Genomic DNA, 27,653 nt, shown 5'->3' with positions numbered 1-27,653 from the left:
ACTGGGTAAGGGAGCTATAACTAGGTCCCTAGATTCATGAATCTGAGAAGTTGGTAGGAGGTAGGTAAGTTCTTAAAGCATAATGAAGGTCACGTTTGGAATACCAACCTGAATAGTGAGAATAGGACAGTTTGAAAAGACAAGAGCAAAACAGAAAATGGTTGTTAGGATGCTATTGTGACAATCCAGAGCTGAAATGGCGAGATCCCTTGCTAGCAGGGGTGATAGCAGAATTGTAAGGAGGGGACAAATCCAAAAATATGACATTCATCAGCATCGGAGAACTGATTAAATTCAAGAGAGAAGAAAAATATGGGGAGAAGAAAGAAGTCAGGAATAACTTCAAGACTTTGAGTCTGGGAGAACAAGAAGACAGGAAAGGTAAAAGGTGAGCTGATCCTCTGGTGAGTTACAGACCTGCTGGGCTCAGTAAAAATTCTGTACTTTCTGTGTGAATTAACATTTAAGGCTTAATAGATTTAAACTATAGCTTGGGTAAAATGAATTGTGACACATGAGTACATTAGAAGTAGAAAATGTAGATTCTGTGTCTTTAACGAGCTCTCCTACTTACTAGTTATCTGACCTGGGGATAATATTACTCGCTAGTACTCATAGTGTTAAGACAAGGTTAAAAGATTAGAATACACAGGATAATGCTTTAAATACTACGCAACATGTAAATGAAGAGGACTAACATTTATTGTACATCACTTACGTTACAAACACCATATAAGATGTTTTAAAAAAAATATCTGTTAGCTTTAACCTTTACTGGAATAAAGTTAAATAATTTTCCTAGGATCCTCAGCCTGCATTTTGCAGAACTAAAATTCACACAAGATTTCCTTGTTCTGTATCATGGAAAAGAATCTGAAAAGGAAATATATGTGTGGAAATATATAACTGAATCACTTTGCTTTACACCAGAAACTAACATTGTAAATCAACTACATTTCAATTAAAAAAAATTTTTTTAAGAAATTCTTCCTAAAAAACAAAAAGATTGCCGTGTTCTAAAAGCCCATGTCTTTTCACTGTTATCAGTATCATAATCTTATTCCAAAACTATAGATGTAAAGGTTGTATTTTGTTAATTTGAATTAGACATATTAATAGCAATAACTATTTCTTATTTATATGCACTTTAAAATCTCTCCCTTATTTAAGGATAAATATGATATACTCTTCTCTCTAATTATGTAACTTTTCCTGCCCCCTGAAAATATTTGTTGTTATTTCTTAGGGCAAGTTACACTTTCAAAGGACAAAGAGAAGCTTTTAACACTGTTTACATCAAGAGAATTCCTCCCAGTTTGAGAATCGTGACTAGTATTCATTCTGGTGTCATCTATTTTAATTTGCCTTTGATAATTACTTTCAAAATTCTATTGCTCTGGTGATTTATCCTTGCCTATGATAAAGTATTCTCTCAAATGTAGGATAAGGACACCTTTGATGGGCAGTTTTATAAGAATAAACTAGTGCTTAAAAAGAGGACTATAGTGATTCAATTTAGCAAACATGTATCGAGTACCTAATACGTGCTGGGTACTGGGTGAAATGCTTGGGAGGTAAATCGAAATAAACCAGGATTCCTTTTCTCCAGGATCCCACAATCCAGTGGGGGACTAAAAAGCACTCAAAAGTAATTGCTTATAAGACAGTTCTGCTCAGAGTAATAACAAAGTGAGAAGGAGGTGTTACTGGGCGATAGAGGAGGAAGCAGTTCAGTGATGTTTGTATTGGACCTTGAAGGATGACAAAGGTTTTCAGAGGCCAGAAAGAGAGAAGAATCCAAGCAGAAGAAACATCAGTAACAAAGGAGTAGAAGAAAAAATTTCAGGGACGTGAACATTGAGTAGCCTTGTGTAGTACCGGAGAGCATGGCAGGATCTGTGTAAAGCATGTGAGGCTGTGTATGGATTTGAATCTGTTAAAGGAACTCTTGTGCACCATGAGTAGGAGTGGAAATTGGTGCAGCCACTAAGGAAAACAGTATGGACGTTCCTCAAAAAACTAAAAATAGAACTACCATACAATCCAGTAGTTCTACCTCTGCATATTTACCTGAAGAAAAGGAAAATACTATTTTGAAAAGGTGTATCTACCTTTATGTTCATTGCAGCATTATCTACAATAGCCAAGACCATCAATAGCTGAACGGATAGAGAAGATGTTACACACACACACACACACACACACACACACACACACGGAAATACTATTCAACCGTAAAGAAAGGATGAAATCTTGCCATTTGTGACAACATGGATTGACCTAGAGGATATTATGGTAAGTGAAATAAGTCAGAGAAAAACAAATACCATACTATTTCACATATATGTGGAATCTTATAACAAAACAAATAAGCAAACCAAACAAAACAGAAACAGATTCATAGATACAGAGAACAAACTGGTGGTTGCCAGAGGGAAGGGTCTGGAGGAGAGTAAATGAAATAGGTGAAGGGAATTAAGAGGTACAAACTTTCAGCTGTAAAATAAATAAGTCCCAGGATGTAATGTACAGCCCAGGGAATCTAGTCAATAATAATGTAACAACTCCGTATGGCGCCAGATGGTAACTGGCCTTCTTGCACTGAGCATCTCCTAATGTATAAAAATATAGAATCATTGCGTTGTACACCTGAAACTAATTTAATATTGTAAGTTAATTATTATTCAATAAAAATTTCTAATTAAGAAAGCCATTATTTACTTTCAGTTTGTCTGAAAAAAGATACCAAATGATCTAAGGTTTTTTAACAATGAAAATAGAAATGAGAGCTGCCCCCTATTCCTATCATAAATGTAAACAAACTTGTGAAGATCTTTCTTATTCTTTTTTAAAATTTTTTGCTCCTATGTAGTCCCCTGACCCCTGCCTAGTATAACTGAGCTGAATGGCTATGGAAAGAGTAATTGTGGGAGCCAGAGAATAAATGAATACAGACTCTATTCTCAATAATCTTGTACTTTATCCACAGGGATAAAAAAATTATACTCCAACCTCTGTTAGAGGTTTCAGTAAGTTTTCTTAATCTTTTATGTTCTTCTAAATTTCACTTGAGGTGGAAGGCCTTGTGTTCAACATTTTTAGTAGGACCAGAACATTTAAACCTCTTAATAGTGGCTCATGTCCTACTCATAGAAACATATTCAAATTTGCCCTCAGACTCAAATCAGTTTTAACAAGTACTGATGAGGCACTTGTGTGATGAGCACTGTTTTAGCATCTGTAGGGAAAACTGTAGAAGTCAGACACAGTCACTGCCTGTGAGGAGTTTCTTAGTTAGATTTATGAATGAATTTTAGTTCATTCCATATTCAAAGCAGGGCTATTCTCATGCATAATTTTTTCGTTACATACATCATTCTAAGTAAAAGATACAAGCATCATTGGAGCACCTTTAAACCCAGAGGGAACATAGACAAGAACCTAGTATTTAAGAGACATTTATGTTTTTAGCATAATGGTGAGAATTTAGGGTAATAGAAATGATATAAAGGCCTTTTATTATTTTTTTTGGTATGATTAACTTATTCATACAGAAGTACAGTATGTCTGGTCTTGCTCACTGCTTAGTTTTTTTCCTTAATTGAAGTATAGTCGATTTACAATGTTGTGTTGATTTCTGGTGTACAGTGTAATGATTCAATTATATATATATTTATTTCTTTTCATATTCTTTTTCATTATAGTCTATTACAAGATATTGACTACAGTTCCCTGTGCTGTACGGTAGGACCCCATTGTTTATCTATTTTATATATAGTAGTTAGTATCTGCAAATCCTAAACACCCAGTTTATCCCTCCACCCCCCCACTTCCCCCACCCCCACTGGTAACCATAAGTTTGTTTTCTGTGTCTGTGAGTCTATCTCTGTTGTGTAAATTTCATTTGTGTCTAAATGTCCTTCATTTTGATGATGACGAAACTGATTCAGTTTGTGGCACCAGCACTCTCTTCTCTAGAGTGACCAAATGCTTTTCCCCTTCAGTCCAGGACCTAGTGAATACACCAGTGTATTCCAGATCAGTAGAGCAGCCAGTGATCCTCAGGGTACCAGTACTTCCGAGGGAGGCCTCTTCTCTGACCTCGGAGAGGTTACCAGTTTATTGTGCCAATTATAGGTTCTTGGGCATGTTGAAGTAAAGTTCACTTTTCTGATGGAAAAAGTCTTTTCTGACAGAGAAAAAGTTACAACCACAGCCTTTCTGCCTTCTAGACTTGTAGTGTGACCGTACTTGAACCATTCTTGCAATCCTAGAGTAAACCCTACTTATCTCTAGTACACTGTTGAGTCTGGCCAGCTAATATATTCTGGATTTTTACAGCTATCCATGGAAGTGGAATGAGCCTACTACTTTCTTTTCTGGTACCGTCTGCATCTGGTTTTGGCCTATAAATTGTTCAGTCATAAAATGAGTTTGGCAGCTTTCCCTCTTCTGTGCAAGTGTTGGTTCAAGGTAGGAATTATCTGTTCCCCGAAGATTTTGTACCTCACTAATAAGACTATCCAAGGGAGGCCTCACTGGGCTTCACTCTTCTTTCTACTTTCTACAACCTCCTGGATTTATTTATTTTTAATTTTACTGAGCACTATTTTTTTAATCCCCATTTTCTACTACAGTAGCTTCTAGGAACATTTCTTCTCTTGATCCCCAGCTTACTGCTTCCTTCTTGAGCTGTCGATTTGATCATTTATTCCCACATACTGAGTTTCTTTATTTGATCTTATTCATTTATTTGACAAATATTTATTAAGGTTCAGGCACTGTTCTGGGCACCCACTAATCTGTATAGACTTCTTCCCCCTCCTCCAACAGACCTTTTTTCCCTCTGTGATGGTAGTGACATTTTGTTCCTTGGTTGAGTCCCTGTTTTATATTGGAACAGATATGTTTACTTGTGACACTTCCATCTTTAATTTTATTTTTATTCTATACTAAAGTTACCTCTCTTTTTCCCTAATACAGTAATATATTTATTTCAGCTATAAGGTGCTCATTTTCTTTTTAAAGTTTAAAAATAGCACATACATCATGAAGCCACAAAACTTTTGGACTCTAATGGGTTTGTTTTAATTTTGTAAAAATAATTTCCTCTTTGCTTTCTTTCCTAATTTGAGAGTATTGCTACCTGTTTATTCACACACATCCATTCATTCGTTTGGTATGTATTTATTTATTTATTCATTAAATAAATGGTACTCTGTGTACCAGGCCACATGCTGGGTGTTGGGGCTATAAACATGCAGGAAGCACGTTCTCTTCCCTTATTGAACCCAGAGTCTACTGCGAGGGGAAAACATATGTTTAATAAAAAATATTCAGATGTGATGCATCAGAAGGAAATTATCAACATGAATTAATTTAAAGGAGAGGAGGATTTAAAATCAATAAAATTGGCAGAGGATTTGGGTACGGGAAAGGGCTTGCCCTGCCTGTGCTTTCCAGGGAACGGTGTGCACACGAGGTGGACCTTGAACATGAAGAAGGAAGGATGTCGACACTGGGAAATAGTAAGTTATTGTCACTGTTTGCTTTTTCTCTGTGGCATTTTTTCCAGATTATGGTTAGATTTTTGAATAGTGTTTGGACATGGTTAACTTTCCAAGAGATAAAGAGACACAGATTTATAAGCCCCCCCATTCATAGCAATGCTGACCATCATCATGGCCTTCTAGATCATTCTTTATCAAAATATGTCCCTTCCCCACCCCCTCTATACAGAACAAAAGAGTAGTGCTTGAGATCTGATTTATTTACTTTTCACATTAACAGGTGCCATTAAGATGATAAACCCTTTTTTGATGTGCTCTTTGTTTAAAAATAAAAAAAAAATCTGCTAAGGTTACTTGGTTGATTGATATTCCAAGAGAAAACACCGCTGACAACACAGGTAAAAATGATTTGACTTACTCCTCTTGCAAGTAGGTTATATTTTAAATGTTAATAACTCATGCATGGGGACTTCTTTTTGAATTAAGCTATTTTGAACCAAACTTTGAAGTTGATGGAAAGGTTCTGATTGATTTTAATCACTTTGCAATTTTAAAAAAATTCAGACCAAATACTTTTATGAGAGTACATTTACTAACAGAGCGTCATATCCTGGCTTTCCTAATACTATGAATATTTCCGTTTGTTTTTCTCAAAAGTGTTTAATTCAGCATCTCTGTGTGGACCAATAGATTAATTTCAAAGAATATTTGAAAGAAAGACATAGTCTTCATTTCCAGAAAACGGCATTTGATCTGCATGTTTTACTCAGGAAATCATATTACTTAGATCCTCCTAATTCTTACTTCCGTTTACTCTACTTCGTGTGGTAAGTTAGTCACTGAGTAAAATTGTCTTCTTCTTTCCCTTAATATTTCCTACAACTTTGCTTTGTATATTTTGACTTGGTTTGTAGATATTCGTAATAGTCGATGCTTTACTCTGCATTATACTCTTTGTTACTATGGTTACATCACTCTGTCACATTTAATATATTTTGCCTCGAGCTCAAACTTGTCCAGTATTGTTATTGTGATTTCTGGTCTTTTTTTTTAAGTTTAGAGAGGCATCATTTATAAGCGAGTGAGATTTTCCCTTTTTACTGTACAGTTCTATGAGTCTCGTCTAATGCATGTGAACAGTCATGTAACCACCCTCACAATCAAGATATAGAACATTTCCATCACTCCACAATGGTTTCTTCTGACCCTTAGTGGTCAACACCTCTTCCACTTTCACCCCCTGGGAACCACTGATCTGTTTTTTTGGTCCTTGCAGTTTTTCTTTGCCAGACTGTAATAGAAGTGGAATATGAACGTATATATTCTTGTCAATCTGGCTTCTTTCTCTTAGCAGAATGCACTTGGGATTCATCTATGTCATGGCATATATCAGTATTTTTTTCCTTTTTATTGCCAAGTAGCGTTCTATCGTATGAATGAACCAGTTTGTTTATCCACTTACCAATAGAAGTATATTTTGGTTGCTTCTAGTTTTTGGCAACTGTGAATAAATATGCTATGAACATTTGTGTACAGGTTTTGTACACAAAAATCTGCTGGGATTTTGATTGAGATTGTGTTGAGTCAGTACCTCAATTAGGGAACAATTGAAATCTTAACCATACTGAGTCTTCCAACCCATGAACATGCTACATCTCTCTCCATCTTTTTGGGTCTTCCTTAATTAATTTCATCAGTGTTTTGTAGTTTTCAGCATACATGTCTTTCACACAATTTAAAAGATTTACAGCTAAGTATTTCATGGTTTTAGTGTTATTGTAAATGGTACTACTGTTTTGATGCCAGTTAAAAAACAGACACAGAAATTAATTGTACACAATTGAGAGCCCAGAAATAATAAACCCACACAAATATGGACAATTAACTTCTGACAAAGGGGCCAAGAACATACAATAGAGACAGGACAGTCTCTTCAATTAGTGGTGTTGGGAAAACTGGACAGCCACTGTAAAAAAAAAATGAAGCTAGACTACTATCTTACACCATATACAAAATTAACTCAAAATGGATTAAAGGTTTGAATGCAAGACCTAAAACCATAAAATTCCTAGAAGAAAAACCAGTAGTAAATCTCATTGATATCAGCTTACTGATGTTGCTGTGGACCTGACACCAAAGGCCAGGGAAACAAAAGCAAAAATAAATAAATGGGACTATGTCAGTTCTGCAATAGGAAAGGAAAGGAAGGAAAGGAAACCATTATCAAAATGAAGAGACAACCTACTGAATGGGAAAAGACAATTGCAAATCATATATCCAATAAGGAGTTAATATCCAAAATATATAATTAACTCATACAACTCAGCAGCAAAAAAGTAAACAACCTGATTTTAAAATGGGCAGATGATCTGAATATAGATATTTTTTCAAAGAAGACATACAGATGGCCAATAGGAACATGAAAAGATCTTCCACATTACTAATCATTAGGGAAATGGAAATCAAAACAGTGAAATATCACACAGGTAGCTTTTTAATAGTAAAAATTTACTATATATGTTTGCATTATTAAAAAATATATATAAAACATGTGGGAAATTTTTAAAATACAGAAAAGAAAGAGAAAGAGAAAAAAAGAGCAAAAGTTCACATTGCTCCTACCTACAGACAACCACTTCTAACTTAAAATATGCAGTACTTTGCAGTATCTGCATATATATTACATATATATAATGAAGTTAAATAATAAATATAATATTTAATTTAAATAGTATTATGCTATCAATCTTACTCTGTTTCTTCCTTTGTCACTCAGTCACTCAGCATTTTTTTTTTGTGTATATCTAGTCTGTTGCTCCCAACTAGTGGATGGTAATTCATATTATAAATGTGCATTTACCACAGTTTAGGTGTCTGTTTCCCTACTAATAAAACCTTAGCTACCTCCAACTTCCCCAACCATAAACACCACCACCACAAGTATCTCAGTATGTGCCATCCTAAGGGCATAGGTGGCAATTTCCACTATATTTATATATATATATAAATCCCTCAAAATGGATTTGCTGGGTCAAAGAGAATTCACATTCTTAATTTTACTAAGGGCCTCTAAATGATTATTTTTAGACTGTCCTTACTAGTTTATTTTTAGACTGTCCTTACTAGTTTATACTTTCATCAGAACTGCAAGAGTTCCCACATACCCCATCTTCTCCAACACTTAGTAGCATACATCTTTTTTATTTTTGCCATTCTGATGGGTGTAACATGGTATCTGTAGTTTTAAAATGTATCTCCCTGATTACTAGTAAGTTTGAGATCCTCTTCATACACTTGTTAGCTCTCAGGCTTCCCTCTCTGTTTATTGCTGTTGGTGTACTTTGCTCAATTTTCTGTTGAGTATCATTTTTTTTTTCCCTCAGTGATTTGCTTGAGGTCCTTATATATTGAGTGGTTTTCACTGTTCTGATGGCAATCAACAGTAAGAAGTATATGTTACATCACAACTGACACATACACATTATATATAATACATAATACATTAATGCATTAATATATAAGATGTATACTTATAATCTTATAAGTATATATACTTATATATACATATATAATATATGAGTATACATTTTATATATTATATATTATTAATTATAGTGTATATAGATTTTTATCAATAATATATATTGATATATTAAATGTATATTAAGTCTATACAATTAAACATATATGTTTAATTGTTAATATATAAATATATTATATATGTATATGTATATATCCCCAACCAATACACATCATGTGTTTATATGTGTATTATTAACTTTACATTTTTATTTACATGATGTAAATGAAAGATTGGTGAGTACATTCCCATAATACTTCTTAAGAAATCCGATATTTTATATTCTAGTCTCCTTTATTTTTTTTAATTCTGATTGCAGTTCTTTAAATTGAATACATCACTCAATAATGGTCTATAAATCATAATCTAAAATCAATTGTCCTCGATATAATCCCTGGTCAGTTATAGATTTGCAAACATCTCCCAGTTTGTCATGTCTCTGGTAATCTTGCCAACTGGGTTTATCAGAAATTTTAAATTTTGGTGCACTCAAATTTATTCATTACTTGAGTCTTGATTAAGAGATTTCCCTCCACTTCTACTTCACATAGATATTCTCCTATATTTTCTTCAATTAAATTTATAAATTTACCTTTTGAATTTAGGACTTCGTCTGAGACCCACCTTTTTGATTTCACGTAAGGTAAGGATTCAACTTTATTTTTCTCCATAGAGTTAGCTCATTTGCCCAGTACCATCAATTAAGCAATTTTTTTTGCCATTCCTTGGTGATAAATTATTTCTCATATATCAAATTCCTACATAACATGAATTGATTTCTGTTTCTTGGTCCATTTGTTTTACACTAATATTCTATTTTCTGATCACTTTTAGTGTGATTTATATCAAAGACAAACATCAGTCAAGTAAGGAGATTGGCTTCTTTCAGGCAATAAGGAAGGCATCCAAGATCCAAAGATCACAGTGTCTCCACTGGGTGGTTCTGCCTTAGACTTTTATAGGAAGGAGTAAACAAGTTGCAAAAGGGGTGATTTATAGTTGTTTTCCAAGCAGAAGTCTCAGTCAGTTATGTGAACAGGAAATGTTTTTTCTGTGCCTAGCTAGTTTCATGGGACAAACAATTTTAATCTTAACAAATCAATCATGAGACACAGAATGGGAAGTTGGAAGGTCAGTATCTGGCCTTGTCAACTGGTTCAGGCAAAAGGGGGAAGGTCTGTGTTTGGCCTTGTTCAATACAAACAGCATCTGTCTTAGAACAATCTCAGGCATTAGAATAATTTCCGTGGGGTTTTGGTCCAGGTTCAGTGACATCGTCCATGAAGGGAGCAGTTTCTTGCACTCTCCTTGGAACACTAGCTGAGTCCTCTGTCGGGCTCTGATGGTGAGCTGAAGCTGAGAAAGGGTTCTGGAGTAAAGACATTCAAGGTAATTAGGAGGATAGTTATAAGAAAGAGCAGAAAATTGATTATTAGAGGCTGTATTAAGGAGTAAAACCAAGAATCGAGGCCAGCAGGAACTAGTCTAGTGGATTCCAGGAAATTGATGTCAAGATCCTTCAGTGACAGGGTCAGGACTGGGGAGGCAGTGCAGTAACTTTCTTGGTTAGCATCTTACATGTTTTTGCTTATGATGTAGAGGTCAGAGAGATTTGAGGGAGCAAACGTGAAACAGTTGGGGACCCTGCCTGTTTGTAGATAAAAGAGATGAATAGAGACAGAAATGGAAAGGAATAGAAAAGACATGGCTCAGGAAGTTCTGAAACTAATGGACAAGAGAGAAATTAAAGAAGGATGAGAAGGCTAGCAAGGAGCAACGTGGAGGGGGTTGGCTAGGGGAATCCTAGGCAATTGTGTTCCAGCCTCATGGGTGGAACCTGACCCCATTGTGATGCCATCTGCTTGTTCCAAAATTCATGAGGAAGCAGTTTGTTTCATGTCGTTATCTTCTTCTGGGAGCTCTCAAAGGGCCTCAGTTTAAGATCTGCTCTTGGGGAGAATTTGCCCAACTTCAAAGTAAGATTTGTATTTTTTAAATATTGAAAGGAATTTGTATTCCTTACAGCTTTGCAGCAGTATGAGTGGTCAGGAAGACAGTATAAGGTTCCTTCACCTGAGTTCAAGATTGGTCTTTCAGTGGTGTTTTTTTCCAGAAGACCAAGTCTTCAACCTGAAGATCATGGAAGGGCTGAGGCAGGATATCTGGGCGAAAGGTAGACGTAAACTCTTGGTAAAAAATATGAGTGTGTTGAGTAAGAGCTCATCAGTATTTAAGCATGTCAGATTGGATCAGACTTGAATCTCCTGTGGTCCAGCAAGAGTAAGAAATCTTCATGAGCCTGCTAGTAATTATTTTATAAAAGGATAATCAATGTTGAAAGAAGGATGAGGATCAAAGGGTCATCAGAGTTAATGGCAAGACTTTGGGCCAAGTCAGGTTGATTTCCTCAGAGTCTGACTAATTTGGGTGTCAGAGTGGCATTGGCCCATCCTATTTTTTGAGGATTAAAGATGGAAAGGACAGTGCAGTTTTGGTGAGAGTGGAAGTACTTGGTAAGGAAGTGAGTTCCTCTATCGCCCGAGAGGAACAGAGGGATTCCTGAAGTGGGCAAAAAGCTCAAGCCATGGCAGTAGCCTATTCACAGAGGAAAGCTTCCAACCATTCCCTTTAGAATGCAGACTATGGTTAGAACATGTTTATACCCATGAGACCTATGGAGTTTAATAAAATCCATTTGCCAGAAAAGAATAAAACAGCACCATTTGCAGCAACATGGATGGACCTGGAGATGGTCATTCTGAGTAAAGTAAGCCAGAAAGAGAAAGAAAAATATCATGTGATATCACTTATATGTCAGATCTAAAACAAATGAGACAAATGAACTTATTTACAAAACAGAAAGGGACTCACAGATATAGAAAACAAACTTGTGATTACCAGGCGGTTAAGGGGGGAATGGAGGGATAAATCGGGAGTTCGGGATTTGGAGACACTAACTAGTATACATAAAGTAGATAAACAGCAAGTTCCTTCTGCATAGCACAGGGAACTACATTCAATAGCTTGCAATAGCCTACAATGGAAAAGAATATGAAAAGGGAAATCCATGTATAACTGAGTCACTGTGCTGTACACCAGAAATTAACACAACATTGTAAGTGGACTATATGTCACTTAAAAAAATTTTTTTAAACGTTTGCCAATAAAGAAAGGGACCTAAGGGAGCTGGCTGTCATCCTTGCCCCACCTCTGCCTTTTCACCAGGACTGTTTCTGGCAGAGGAGGCAGATTGAGTTTACCTTTTCAGTATGGGATCTGAAGCAGCCCCTCAACATTTGCAGAGGAGACTTCTAAGATTTCCTTTACTACGACGGAGGCTCTAGACCAACTTGGCAACTGTTCACAAATAAGGAAAAAGTGCCTGAGCCACTGGGTCTAAAAGGAGGTCAAAGTGCCCAAAGGGCCGATGGCTTGTTGTGTGCTTGAGTGAGGGTGCCTAAGGATGTCCTTCCCTTTCGCATTTACAAAGGGAAAAGGGTAATGGGTTTTCACTTAGGATCCTAGAGGAATAAGACAGGGCCTCAGTAAACCCCTGAGACATCACAGTCCCTGCATATTCCTGATTTGTGCTTGTGAAAGCAAAAAGAGATTGCGAGTTGGAATGAAGAGGTGTATCGATAAAAGCAGAATATAACTCACCGAGCATGAAGCGAACGGAGTGTGGGGTAGAGGCCAGAACAGTGTTGGGTTAGAAACTAGAGGAAACCGGGGTTTGACTACTCTGTTTTCTCGGTCACCAGTCTTGCACTGGCCAGTGTCCTTGGCAGTAAGTTTCTTTATTCGGAGTGTGGAGGTATTACTGGGGCTGGATGTGGGGACTAAGAGCCCCTTGTCGGGGAGTCCTGAAGTTACAGATTGAACACTGTGGAGGATATGAGGCTTTTAGAGGATATTGTGGTAATCTTGGAAGTGACAGGGAGGATTTGTTTCTGCTTTAAGAGATTCAGCCTCCTGGTTTTGGTCTGTGAGTGGAGTAAACACTCTAAAGTCCAAATCTTCGTTGACATAGTTGGTACTTGTCTTAGTCTGTTCAGGCGGCTATAACAGAATACAACACACCTGGTGGCTTATAGATGACAGAGGTTTATTCCTCCCAGTTCCGGAGGCTGAGAAGTCCAAGATCAAGGTACTGGCAGAATTGGCATCTGGTGAGAGCCTGCTTCCTGGTTCAGACACGGCCATCTTCATGCCGGGCCCTCACATGGTGGAAGGGGAGAGGGACCTCCATGGGGTCTCTTTTATAAGAGCACTAACCTCATCATGAAGGCTCTACCCTCATGACCTCATCACCTCCCAGAGGCTCCACCTCCAAATAACATCACATTTCCATATATGAATTTAGGGGGATTCGGTCTAACAAAGTACTTAAGGGGATCCAAGGGGTTTCGGCATGAACAAGAAAAGTAAGATGGTCAATGATAGTCACTAAAGTGCAAAGGTACTAGGCACAGAGACAGAAGCTCTGAGGGTGAGGCCTTTGGGAAAGCAAAGCACACTGACATTCCCATTCCCGGCAGACAAATGGGTGCTGATGCTAAGCGGAAGGCTCCTGGGTATCTTCATTATCTTGATCGTCGTGATGTTTCACTGGTGTACACACTTGTCAAAACTTACCAAATTATACATTTTTATATGTGCACTTTATTATTTTTTAGTTGTGCTTCAATAAAGCCAATAAAAATAAAGAAAGAAAAAGAGAAATAAGGCAAACAACAAACAGTAGCAAGATTAAAAGTAAGATTTCCGTATACAATGAAGAAAAAACCAAATTTTAAAAACTGGAGGAAATGCATAGTTTCCTAACGAATTCTGAATTACCAAAGTAAATCCTTTACACAGAATGGTCTCTACATTAAGAAAGAAATAGAATCTTTGCATGAATCAGTTGTCATGAAAGAGAATGGAAAGAGATTAAACAAGTACCACTGAACTAAGACCAACATTGGAGGGACCAACAGCTGAGATTAATTTAACACACGAGGAATAGATAACACAATTCCAATGTTATTTGAACATTTATACACCATAGGGAAAAAGTGGGAAATCCCTGGTCTTTTTATAAAGCGTATATAAATTTAGTAATAAAAATGAGCAAATTCACTTTTGAAAGTAGATGCAAAAATTCAAATCAAATATTAGTAAATAGAATCCAGCAGTATAACAAATGAAAGATACAATATGATCAAGTAACATTTTCTAGGAACACAAGGACAATTCAGTATTAGGAAGCTAATCAACACATTTCATTACAGATGCATCAACAAGTTACAAGAGAGAAATTAAAGAATCATATAATTTGATCCTTAAAAAGTATTTGATAAAATTTGGCAACTCTTCCTTTTGAAAATTAGGAAGAGTTATGAAAAAATCAATAGCAAATGACATCTTTAAATGGCAAAACACTGAAGCCACACTGATGAAAATCAGAAACATGAACAAACATTTGTAGGAATGAAGGTACTCAAAGTCCCTCCGTGGAACCCCTTCTAGATTGTGGACACCATGTGTCTGGGGACCTTGTTTTGTTCCCCAGAGTATTCTCAGACCCTAGAATACTGCCTGATTCTCAAAACATTCAGTCAACATTGGCTGGTTGTTCCAAACCAACAGGAACAAAGCAGGACTACCTGCTATTACTATCATACTCAACATTGTCTTGGAAGTTATAGCGAGAATAGGATGAAGAAATGCAGTAATCGGTGTAATGCGGGGAGCCGCTCGTGACGGAGGGCTGCCGAGCACAAAACTTGGGCGTAAAACCCCAAAGTGCAGGGCGCCAGGCTCTGAGATTGAGGCTGCCGAGCACAAAGGTTGGGCCTAAACTCCCACAGTGCGGGGCGCCCGGCTCAAAGGTCAATTGAGTTAGAACAATCTCTGTCCCGCCACCTCTTTTACTAAAGAATGCACCAGGTGCGCTAATGCCTGAGGAAACATCTTTGAGCTATTAAGTCACAAAAGACCTTCGGAGGGAGAGATACAATTGGCACACAAATCAGTGATCCTTTTAGAGAACAATCACCTGAGTTGAATGTATCACCTGAGTTGAATGTATACGAGTCACGAGGTTAGGCTTTATTGCCTACGTGCAGGAATGTATGAGCTAATGGGTTAAAATCATATAAAAGAACCACCTGAAATAAACTCGTCGTCCACTCTTGACCTAGCGTCTTGCGGGCTAGAGTGAGACCCTCTCAGCCCCACCTTTTAGTCTTGTCTTGCTGTCTCTTTGTTACGTCTTTCCTTTTCTCAGTCCTGCAGCACAGGTTTCTGGACCTGATCGATTGTCGGCTGGCTCCGACAGTGTAACACTGGGAAAGCAGAGATAAAAGCCATCTATTTGCTGTTGCTAGCATTTTCTACCCAGGAAGTCTAAAAGATTCTAATAAAAAATGCATTAGAATTAATAAATTTCATAAGGTGGCCTATAAGCACAAAAGTCAATAACCTTTCTCTCTTTTAACAATAACTTCCTAGAAAAAAAATGGGAATTTTTCCATTCATAATAGCAACAACATCTATCAAGTATTTGGAAATAAATTTAACCAGACTGGGATCTATATGAAGGACACTATAAAATCTGTTTGAGAGCCATAAAATAAGATTTGAACAAATGGAAACAGGTATGTTCTTGACTGGGAAAACATAACATAAAAATGTCAGCTCTTTAACACAGAATTTTAATGCAATTCTAATTGAAATCTGCAAAGGGTTTAGAGCTTAGATTTGTTTGAGTTTCCGTTTTTGGCTTTGGAAAGATCATCTTTAAGTTTATATTGAAGGATAAATGTCTGATAATAGCCAAGAAAAGTTTAAAAAAATAGTAACGAGGAGGGATCTTTCCTACCAGATAGCAGAACATGCTCCAACGCCATTGTGATCAAATGAACATAGCATAAGAAGAGACAAGTAGATCAGTGGGATGTATTTGTCCTTAATATAAATATAATTGAATTCATAGTGACAAAAGTATTACTTCAAGTTGGTAGAAAATCATGGATTATTTTTTGAATGGTGCTGACACAACTGTCTAGCCCTCTGGAAGAAAATAAAATTGAATTCTCATCTTAGCACCATATACAAAAATAAATTCTATAGGGATTAAAAACATAAACATCTTTCAAGAAACTGTAGGTACCACATATATAATCTAGGGGCAGGGCAGGCAATAAACAAAACTAGAAGTCTAAAAGCTAAAAAAGAAAGGTGAACATTTTGACTATATTGAAATTAAAACCATGCTTAGGAAAAACACTATAATCGAAGTGTAATAACAAATTTGCAAAATATTTTTACATCAGAGAACAAAATGTTTAATATCTCAAATATACAAGAAATGCTTTCATTTCAACAAAAAGATTAGGCAGTCCAATGGAAATTTAGGTTTTTCTCAGATAAGCAAATCCAAAAGAAAACAAACACAAAAAACTCCTCAAACTCCGTGATAGTCCAGGAAATGCGAACTAAAATAATACTGAGTTAGATGATACTTTTACCAGTATCCCGGCAAAAACAAAAAAGACACATAACATCTGTTCCTTTATAGGGACGTGTAATAAGAGTTCTCTCAAGTGCTGCTGGTAGAAATGTTAGCCGCTAGAGACTTTCTGGAAAATAATCTGGCAGTAGCCAGCAATCCCTTTTCTGATAACCTGGCTGATAGAAATAAAAGAATGTATGTCCTGTGACCTTTACTGCAGTTTGTCCTAGTGAAAATAAAATACAAAGTGAATGTTGATCAGTCAGAAAACAGATACACCCCCCCAAACATGGACTATTACACAGCTGTTATAAAGACTGAGTTAAGATATATTGGTTGACTTGGATGAATTTTCATGAGATATTGTTGAGTCAGAAAAGCACAAGATGGAGATGAGTGTTTAATATGATTCTAGTTTTGTAAAACAATACGTGTATATGCATGTGGGATTTTTTTACATGATTAAATAAGTGAGGAAAAGATGGAATGATGCCAATCAAATTATCCACATAAATTACCCTGGGGGAGGTGCTGAACGTCAAGGAGGATGTTGTAGAGGAGAGAAAGGAAAATGAGCAGAGGAAGCAACCAGAAAGCTAAAGAAAAAGAAAACTTTATTTAAAAAAAGTATATATGTATCTTTGTAAAATTATGTGTTTGAGTTTGTAATTTTACATACAGCCAATCATCCTTATTTGCAGATTCTCTATGTTTTAATTAGTCTATTTACTAAAATTTATTTGTAGACCCCAATCAATACTTTGAATGACTTCAAGGTCATTCACAGACATGCAAACAATCAGACTGGGGAAAATGTTCGAGTCGTTGGATGTGCCCCTTCCCAGCTAAGGCAGAATAAGAAGATGCCCTGTCTTCTGGCCGCAGCTCTCAACTGTCTACAAGTATCCTTTCTGCCATCTATTTAGGGCTATGGTTTTCACATTTTTATGCTTTTTGTTGGTGACTTTGCTGTTTTAAATAGCCCCAAGTAGGGGAGGGTACAGCTCAGTGGTAAAGTGCATGCCTAGCATGCATAAGTTCCTGGGTTCAATCCCCAGTACCACCATTAAAAATAAACAAACAAACAAACAAACAAATCCTAATTACCTCCCCCCACCACAAAAGTAAATAAAATGGCCCCAAGCAGACTGCTGAAGTGCTCTCTAGGTTTCCTAAGCGCAAGGCTGTGATTACCTTTCAGAGAAGATATGTGTCAGGTAAGCTTCCTACAGGCATGAGTTACAGTGCCATTGACTATGAGTTCAATGTTACTGAGGCAACAATATGTATTAAGTAAGATGTCTTGAAACAGAAACATACAAAATGGTTATGTAATGATTAGCTGACGAAAATGTTGTGACCAAAGGCTCCAGGAACCCATCCGTGTGTTTCCCCTAGAAGCAATGGTTCAATATTCACGAACTTGGAGTTTGTGGAGACTTTATAGAACTTAACTACCACACGTGTTAAGAACTAACTGATATTTACTACATATTTTTTAAAAGATGAAGTGAGGGAGAAATTATCCTGTTTTCCATGCTGAAATACTAGAGCATTATTAACAGCTACATTTATCTATTCAAAATCATTTTATTAAATCTTCGATTAGTTCTGATCATGTGCTAATTTATTTGGATTTTATACTTATACAATGATGTCACATTTTAGCCTCATCATTTCCAACAGCTACTTCTTGGGGGTTTTTTTCATGTCTTAATATATTATGAATACATTATAAAGCTAGAAAAATATGGTGAAAATGAGCCTGTTTGGAATATTTCGGAATTGTAAAATAGTAACTGGAGCACAGGTCAGAAACTCTAACACCTACAGGGCCAGGCATGTCATTTAACCCAGTCACGTGTTCTGCAAGCGCCCCCTGGTGGAGACTGCACTGAAGCGTTGCAATTTCCAGTGTCTGCAACTACAGTAACTCAAAAAAAATTAACTACAGTAACTCAAAAAAAATTTAATACAGTGTGTGGGACGGTGTGTGGGCCTACCAGTTCATGGCCTCTGCTCTAGAGTTTTGCCACTGAGTATAATGTTGACTTTTTAAAAACATAGTTATTTTTTCATTATCTTACCAGGTGAATGTTAATAGTTGTTCTTGTTTCCACAGCAACTGCTGACGTGCTACATGTACCATTTATCCAAGTGTTAGTTGGAAATCCGAATGTGCTTGAAGTAAAAATAAAAAATTATTGAGATGATGGATTTTCTGGTCAAGATGGTGGAGTGGTAAGACCACAAGCTCACCTCTCCTCGCACGAGCTCGCCTCTTCTCGTGACTACAATGAAACCACAACTGAATGCTAAAGACTGGAATGAAATGAAAAAAAGGCTGGAACCTAGCAAAAAAGATCTTCTGCAACTGGAAACATAAAGAGGGAACCACAGCAGGATGGTAGGAGGGGCGTGCTCACGATAAAATTGGGCGCCCGGGGTGGGCAACCCACAAGCTGAAGATTTGTTAAGTCGCAGAGGCCCTCCCACAGGAGTGACAGCTCTAAGCCCCATGTCAGGCTCCCCAGCTTGGGTCCTGGCATTTGGAAGAGAAGGAGACCCCAGGACATCTGGTTTTGAAGGCCAGGGGGACTTGGTGCCAGGAACCCCATGGGACTGGGGGAAACAGAAACTCCATTCACTTGGGAAGCGTACACAGAAACTCACGTGCACCAGGTCCAAGGGCAGAGGCAGTGATTTCATAAGAACCTGGGCAAAATCTGCCTGCTGGATTTGGAGGATCTCCTGGGGACGTGGGGGACGGCTGCAGCTCACTCAGGGGACATAAAAGCAGGTGGTGGACATTCCAGGAGTGTTAATCTACATGAACTTTCCTGGAGGCTGACATCTTGATTGGATCATTAGCACTAAGACCTAGCCCCACCCAACATCCTGTAGAGAAGCCTCAGGCCAAACAATATACAGGATGAGACACAGCCCCACCCATCAGCAGACTTCCTAAGCCACAGAGGCCTCTAGACACAGCTCTACCCACCAGAGGTCCAGGACCAAGCTTCACCCAGCAGTGGGCAAGCACTGGATCCTCCTGCCAGGAAACCTGCATAAGCCTCTAGTCCAGCCTCATCCACCAGGGCAGATAACAGTGGTCCCAAAGAAAACAATAGTCCCAAAGCCTGTGGAAGGAATCCACAAACACATAGAAAGATAGACGTTATGAGGCGGCAAAGGAATATGTCCCAGGTCAAGGCACAAGATAAAATCCCAGAAGAAGAAACAAGTGATGAGGAGATAGGCAATTTATCTGAGAAAGAGTTTAAAGTAATGATGGCCAAGGTGTTCAGAGAACTCAAGAGGAGTATAGATGCACAGAGTGAAGTTTTTAGCAGAGTTGGAAAACATAAAGAATACCCAAACAGAGTTGAAGAATAAAATCACTGAAATGAACAATACACTAGAAGGAACCAACAATAGACTAAATGAGGCAGAGGAACGGATCAGTGAGCTAGAAGACAGATTAGTGGAAATCACTACTTTAGAACAGAAAAAAGAAAAAAGAATGAAAAGAAATGAGACTAGTTTGAGAACTCTGGGACAACATGAAGCACTCTAATATTCACATTATAGGGGTCCCAGAAAGAGAAGAGTGAGAGAAAGGACCTGAGAAAATTTTTGGAGAGATAACCACTGACAACTTCCCCAACTTGGGAAAGGAAACAGTCACCCAAGTCCAGGAAGCACAGAGAGTTCCACACAGAATCAACCCAAAGAGGGACACACCAAGGTAGTCATCAAATTAAGAATAAAGAAAAAATAGTAAAATTAACAAGAGAAAAGCAACAAATAACATTCAAGGGAACTCCCATAAGGTTATCAGCTCCACAGGCCAGAAGGGAGTGGCACAATATATTTAAAGTAATGAAAGGGGGAAACTTACAACCAAAATACTCTATCCAGCAAGGCTCTCATTCAGACTTGATGGAGAAATCAAAAGCTTCACAGATAAACAAAAGCTAAAAGATTTCAGCACCACCAAACCAGCTTTACAACAAATGTTAAATGACCTTCTCTAGTCTTCAAACCATAAGAAAACAGAACAAAAAGAAGAAAGAGTTAAAAAAAAAAAAAGAGAGAGAGAGACCTACAAAAGATTGCTTTGGCTGTTCGTGGTCTTTTGTGGTTCCTTATAAATTTGAGAATTGTTTGCTCTAGTTCTGAGAGGAATGTCATGAGTATTTTGATGGGGGTTGAGTTGGATCTGTGGATTGCTTTGGGTAGTGTGGCCAATTTGATAGTGTTGATTCTTCCCATCCAAGAGCACAAGAAATCTTTCCATTTCTTTGTGTCATTTCAGTTTTCAGAGTATAGATAACCTCCTTGGTTAAGTTTATGTCTAGGTATTTTGTTGTTTTTGATGTAATGGAAATGTCTCTGTCAGTTATAAAATTCTGGTTTTTGAAGTGGAAAGAAAAAGTGAATGAAGGGCCACAAATGGAAAAATATCCTTTTTTTATGGATGACTTGTGTATATATATATGCTACATCTTCATTATCTATTCAACTATTGATGTGCACTTAGGATGCCCCCGTATCTTGGCAATTATAAATAATGTTGTTGTTAATAGCAGAGTGTATATATCTTTTTGAATTAATTCTTATTTTGTGGTTGGCTTTATTCCTTTGATAACTATGTAAGTTTAAAAAACCAAAGCTCTAAACATTCTTAGAAACAATGAACAGTATATGTATGTAAATTAAAAATACATGTGCAGTAAAAAATAAAGATCTATCAAGCCATGGAAGACATGGAAGAAACTTAAAAGACATATTACTAAATGAAAGAAGCCAGTCTGAAAAGGCTACAAACTGTACGATTCTAACCAAATGACATTCTGGAAAAGGCAAAGCTACAGAAATAATAAAAAGACCATGGTTTCCAGGGGTTTGGGGACAGGGATGGAGGGAGGGAGGAATGAATGGATGGAGCACAAGGGATTTCTAAGGCAATGAAATTATTCTGTATGATACTATAGTGGTGACTACATGTCATTATTCATTTGTCAAAACCCATAGAATGTACAACATCAAGAGTGAACCCTAATGTAAATTATGGACTTTGGTTGATTAAAAAAAAATTATTGAGGTGATACTTACAGCCACACAATGGAAATAACAGCTTTCAGTAAACTCTGCCGTCAGGCAACATGCCTGCTTGGTTCACAGTTTAACTAAAAAGAAAAAGAAATTATTAATAACTTTAGAAAGAAAAGATAGCCTTGGTGAAAAAAAAGTTTTAGTTTGATTTAATTCTCAGTTTCAGCTAAATTTTCTAATGTCCTTAGCAAAAGAAAAACAAAATAAATAGATAGATAGATGGATAAATTAATGAAAGAATTAAGGAACTTCAAAAGTGATATAAATCACATAACCTAGGGAAACTTTCCTTCTTTTTAAGCCTGCTGAAGTTTTGGAATTTAATTGTCTTGCAGTTGTACTAAAACAAAATAAAAACTTTAAAAAATTGTTCTGCTGGCTCATTTAAAATCTAGTTATCTGTCTCAGCAGCAAGGCACTTCTGACTCTCCCAAGAACAGTCAGAAACTTAAGGGCCTACAGGAGCCAGGTAGCAATAAGGAAGCAGGAAGGGTGAAACCTGACAGGCGTGGTACATCTAGTGGGGGAGCGGAGCTGGCAAGCCCTCTCCAAAGCTAGTTTTTACTGTGTATCACGAACCTGTCGTTGTCCCGTGGGAATGTGTGCAGTGTGGCCAGATTTCCCAATCCCTCAAGGAAGTCAGAAACCAAGTTTTTTTTTATGTAAAATTGCCCAATTTTTAAATTGTACAGGCAAACTTCATAGGTCAGTGAACTGGATTTGACCTCAGATTGGCAGTTTGCCACCTCTAATCAGAGGACAAAAAGTTCCTCCTGGTAAGGGACCTAAGAGGTTAAGCATGCAGAAACCAGAGGCATGTTGACTACTAGAATGTTAGCTGATATTGGTGGCCCAGCGGTGCGTTGGACCATAAAATCTCTGTTCATTTAGAAGCGGTAAAGATACTCTCAATTTCAAATGTCTTTTAAAAATGTAGCTTTCTGCCCAGCATTCTCACATTTAGTTTATCAAACGAGCCAACACTCGTTTAGTGCTTGTTCTATTATTTAATGTTTCAAAACTCAAGAAGTGAATGCCATTATGAATTTTCAAAAAGCTGCCTCCCTAATTCCAAAATAGAATGTTGGACTTCCTGCGTCAGGAACTGGCAGAGGAGTGAGGGCGCTACTGAGGAACATCGCCACCTTCTGGCTCAGATGGAAAATGCAACAGAAAACAGTATAGGAAGCCACTTCAGTGTCAGAGAACTCGAGGATTAAAGGCTTTTTGCAATGACTATAAAACTGGAGTTTCAGTATGTATACATTTTGACTAACTGCATACATAAAAAGTTCTGAGGATGGGTGCTGGCAATCTATAATACGAGAGGGTCCTCAATGTATTCTGAATGCACATCTAGTTCTCCCTAGAGCAATCTGCTAACATTTAAGAGTTAACTTGCCCAATTTCCATGCCGCCTTGATTGGTTTTGTATGTAAGACGTAGTGTACACATAATCACTCTATTTTTTAGGTAACTGGGTGTGAGAGGAGGGTGTTACTGTCATGATTTAAGTAACAGAGACACTGAGGGAAGATGGAAGAGTGAAAAGAGTATAAAGAAGAAACGGACATTCCAACTTGACCTAAAGTAGCCCCGATCATGTCATTCAGATTATCTCATGACTCTTTTAGGCATGTGTTTGATCAGTTGTCAGTCTCCATTATAAAGACAGAATAGAGAGTAAAGGATACCAAAGTACTGTTCCCTGCTTGTAATCCTACGATTTTTTTTCAATTTTTTTATTGTCTTATTGAGGGATATTTGTGAGGTTTTTAGCTTCTAAATGACCTAGTGTGAGTAGAATCCCAACATTAAACACTTGGTAGATGGCAAAATTTTCATATTGTATCCATATTCTGTTAAAATGTAAATCTGTTGCTAAACTATATGGTAAGATGATAAACTTTTTTTTAACTTTTAAAATAAAGATTTGACATTCCCTCTACACATCATGTTAACAAGCAGTAAAAAAAAACTATAACTTTTTAAAAATTGCAAACAGAATATACGTAACACTCTTGAATGTATTATGTTCTTAATCAAATGGCTTCCTTAGAATTATTGTATTCATTATCTGACAAGGAAAAGCTTTAAATCTCTTTTTTTAAACATTTTTTATTGATTTATAGTCATTTTACAATGGTGTGTCAAATTCCAGTGTTCAGCACAATTTTTCAGTTATACATGAACATATATATATTCATTGTCATATTTTTTCTCTGTGAGCTACCATAAGATCTTGTATTTATTTCCCTGTGCTATACAGTATAATCTTGTTTATCTATTCTACAATTTTGAAATCCCAGTCTATCTCTTCCCACCCCCTGCCCCTTTGGCAACCACAAGTTTGTATTCTATGTCTGTGAGTCTATTTCTGTTTTGTATTTATGCTTTGTTTGGTTTTTTCTTTTTTAGATTCCTCATATGAGCGATCTCATATGGTATTTTTCTTTCTCTTTCTGGCTTACTTCACTTAGAATGACATTCTCCAGGCGCATCCATGTTGCTGCAAATGGCATTATGTTGTCAGGTTTTATCACTGAGTAATATTCCATTGTATAAATATACCACATCTTCTTTATCCAGTCATCTGTTGATGGACATTTAGGTTGTTTCCATGTCTTGGCTATTGTAAATAATGCTGCTATGAACACTGGGGTGCAGGTGTCGTCCTGAAGTAGGGTTCCTTCTGGATATATGCCCAGGAGTGGGATTCCTGGGTCATATGGTAAGTCTATTCCTAGTCTTCTGAGGAATCTCCACACTGTTTTCCACAGTGACTGCACCAAGCTTTAAACCTCTTTGTGAAGCAGTTTACTCTGATAGAAAGAGCATTGAATTTGGGGTCCAGAGCCCCATCTTCAAGCTTTATCTCCTCTCTTGCTGGCTCTGAGAACCCTGGGCAAGTCCTAATCCTCTTTCAGCCTCATTTTCCTCATCAGTAAAATTAGAGGCTTGGATCTCAAGACATCTGGGGTTCAGTCCCACTCTAACCACTTATGATTGTATTATTTTTATTCTTTAGAGTGTTTCCTAGATATTGTTAGCCTAATTGATGAAAAATATTTTGAAAAATTCATTCATTTTTTTAGCAGAAGATCTATATGATATTAAATTGTGAAAAATCCCTTTAAACACAAAATTATCCTGTGATCCATCATATCCTCAGAGAATTTGAAGTATGAATATCTTAGAAAAAGTCTCATGAACTTTACATATAAATTAAATTCCTCTTCAGAAATCACAATATTTCCAGACAATCTTTTTAGGGATTTTTTTTTCTTAAGTAAAATATCCTCAAATTAACAGCAGAATTTAAAATTAAATATGAAAAATGTCACATATCCAGACAGTTGCTGAAGATAAATTCTTGTCATTGTAGACAGGCTACTAAAAAGGATGACAACTTCTGAATAAATTTGTCACTATGTATTTACTGGATTTCTCATTTATAGAAACAGGATTCTATTTAATCTTTTTAGTAGTTAACCAATGTTTAGCATTCAACTTCCAGTTGATCTATATTCTATCCTATCTTACAATGTATGAATGTTTAGTACTCAATACCTTTTTATTAAAAAAAATGAAGTTACCTTTTTCATCATAAGTAATGCTAAAGATATCCTTATGGTCAAATTTTTTATATTGAATTTTCTCCTCCTCTTTTTTTTTCCACAATTCCCAGCTCACAAAGCATTTTTGTTTTTTAATTGAAGTATAGTTGATTTATAATATTGTGTTAGTTTCAGGTGTAGAGCAAAGTGATTCAGTTTTATATATATATATGTGAATAATCCTTTTTGAAAGATTCTTTTCCATTATAGTTTATTATAAGATACTGAACAGTTCCCTGTGCTATGTGGTAAATCCTTGTTGTTCATTTTTTTATATATGGTAGTGTGCATCTCTTAATCCCATATTCCCAATTTTTGCGTCCCCCAGCTTCCTCTCTGGTAACCATAGGTTTGTTTTCTATGTCTGTGTATCTTTTTCTGTTTTATAAGTAAGTTCATTTGTACTATTTTTTAGATTCCACACATAAGTGATATCATATATATTGCTTACATATATGATATAATATTTGTCTTTCTCTGATTTACCTCTGTGATAATCTCTAGGTCCATCCATGTTGCTGCAAATGGCATTATTTTCTTTTTTATGGCTGACTAATAGTCCATTGTATATATACCACATCTCCTTTATCCATTTATCTGTTGATGAACACAGGTTGCTTCCTTGACTATTGTAAAAAGTGCTGCTGTGAACATTGGGGAGCATGTATCTTTCTGAATTAGAGTTTTCTCTGGATATATGCACAGGAATGGGATTGCTGGATCATATGGTCAGTCTATTTTTAGTTTTTTAAGGAAACTCCGTACTGTTTTCCATAGTGGCTGCACCAATTTTCATCCCCACCAACAGCGTAGGAGAGTTCCCTTTTCTCCATACCCTCCCCAGCATTTATTGCTTCTGGACTTTTGAATGATGGCCATTCTGACCGGTATGAGGTGATACCTCATTGCATTTTTGATTTGCATTTCTCTAATAATTGAACTTTCTCCTCTTTAGTTAGCTTTAAATGTGGTTCAAGTATGACTTTTTCTTAGGGTTCAACATTCATTTGTCTTGATTACATGATGTCATCACCTGAATGCTTTGTAGCAACAATTATCTTGAACTTGAAAAGCATCTGTAATTGAATTAGAACCTTGCCTTTCATTCCCAGATATTCTATTCCTTTAAGTAACTGAGGTGGTAGAGAACACCAAGACTCTAATGGTGTCAATATGATCAAAACACTATTAATAAGAAACTTAAGTAAATTAGATTCAAGTAAATGATGTGTAGTAATGATGTAAATACCAAATCACTCTAATTGGCTCCTTTCCTTTGAGATTCTTAAAACCCATTCTCTCCCAACCTCCCTCTCTCTCTCTCTCTCTCTCAGTGGTGGCCCTTTACAAGTTATATCCATGTCTGAATCCCTGGAACCTGTGGATGTTACCTTTTTTGTCAGTTGGTGGGGGGAGACTTTGCAGATGTAATTAAGTGAAGGATTTGGGGATAGGGAGATGATCCTAGATAATCTGAATGAGCCTTCAGTGCCATCACAAGTGTCCTTCTAAGAGAAAGGCAGAGGGAGACTTGATAGACACACAAAAGAGAAGACACAGAAGAGGTGGAAGCCATGTGACCATGTGGGAGATCCAAGGGAGGTGGCTACAAGCCAGGGACACCTGCAGCCACTAGAAGCTAGAAAAGGCAAGGAACAGACTGTCTCCCGTAGAGCCTCTGGAGGAAGCATCACCCTGCTGACACCTTGTTTCCAGACTTCCGGCCCCCAGAACTGTAAGAGATGGGTTTCTAAGTTCTAAACCACCCAGTTTATGGTAATTTGTTACAGCAGCTACAGGAAACTGATGCATTACCATAGTTATACCACTTTCTGATGTGCTTCTAGAACTTCAACTGCTTTTAAATTTTCTGGTCTTCCATTGTTGCTTGTATTTATTTGTTCTAATAATAGAAACTTAAAAGAGCACTACTATATTTTGAACTCAAAGATGTTTTCATCTGTGATGAGAAATTATAGTGTTTCCAGATCTTATCAAATGAGGTTTTAATTGTGAATTGTTTCTTCAGATCACATTGTTTAACTCTGTAGAACTTTGTAACTGCTAAGAACTTTGTGTCTACTGATAAAAGAAGATACAATATGTCATCTTGTCATAGAAGGCTAATTTACATGGTAAAAACAACTAAAAGTGGTGGCTGAAACACTTTTTAAAATCTTAGTAGCATTTAAAAAATGATAATACAGTAAGAAATCATAAGACCAAAAGTGAAGAGAAACCAGTTATCCAGGAGCAAAGGACAAAATGGAAGCCCAGGACATTAGGAGGGAGTCTAATAGAACAGGATGAATCCGAAGTGGAACAGTCTT

The 27,653-nt window shown here is 36.8% G+C and overlaps 1 long non-coding RNA gene across 1 annotated transcript; it reads left to right on the top strand.

Moving 5' to 3' along the window:
* Positions 1 to 10,901: 10,901 nt before the first annotated feature.
* LOC140696997 (uncharacterized) lies at positions 10,902 to 23,654 on the top strand. Its single transcript, XR_012073804.1, has 2 exons — positions 10,902 to 11,066; positions 18,711 to 23,654. It is a non-coding gene; the product is annotated as an uncharacterized lncRNA (long non-coding RNA).
* The last annotated feature ends 3,999 nt before the right edge of the window (positions 23,655 to 27,653 follow it).

This window comes from Vicugna pacos, chromosome 6 (assembly GCF_048564905.1).
Source record: "Vicugna pacos chromosome 6, VicPac4, whole genome shotgun sequence".
Lineage (NCBI taxonomy): Eukaryota > Metazoa > Chordata > Mammalia > Artiodactyla > Camelidae > Vicugna > Vicugna pacos.
The sequence above is the reverse complement of the archived record's forward strand: the minus strand, read 5'-3'. Positions and strand labels throughout refer to the sequence as shown.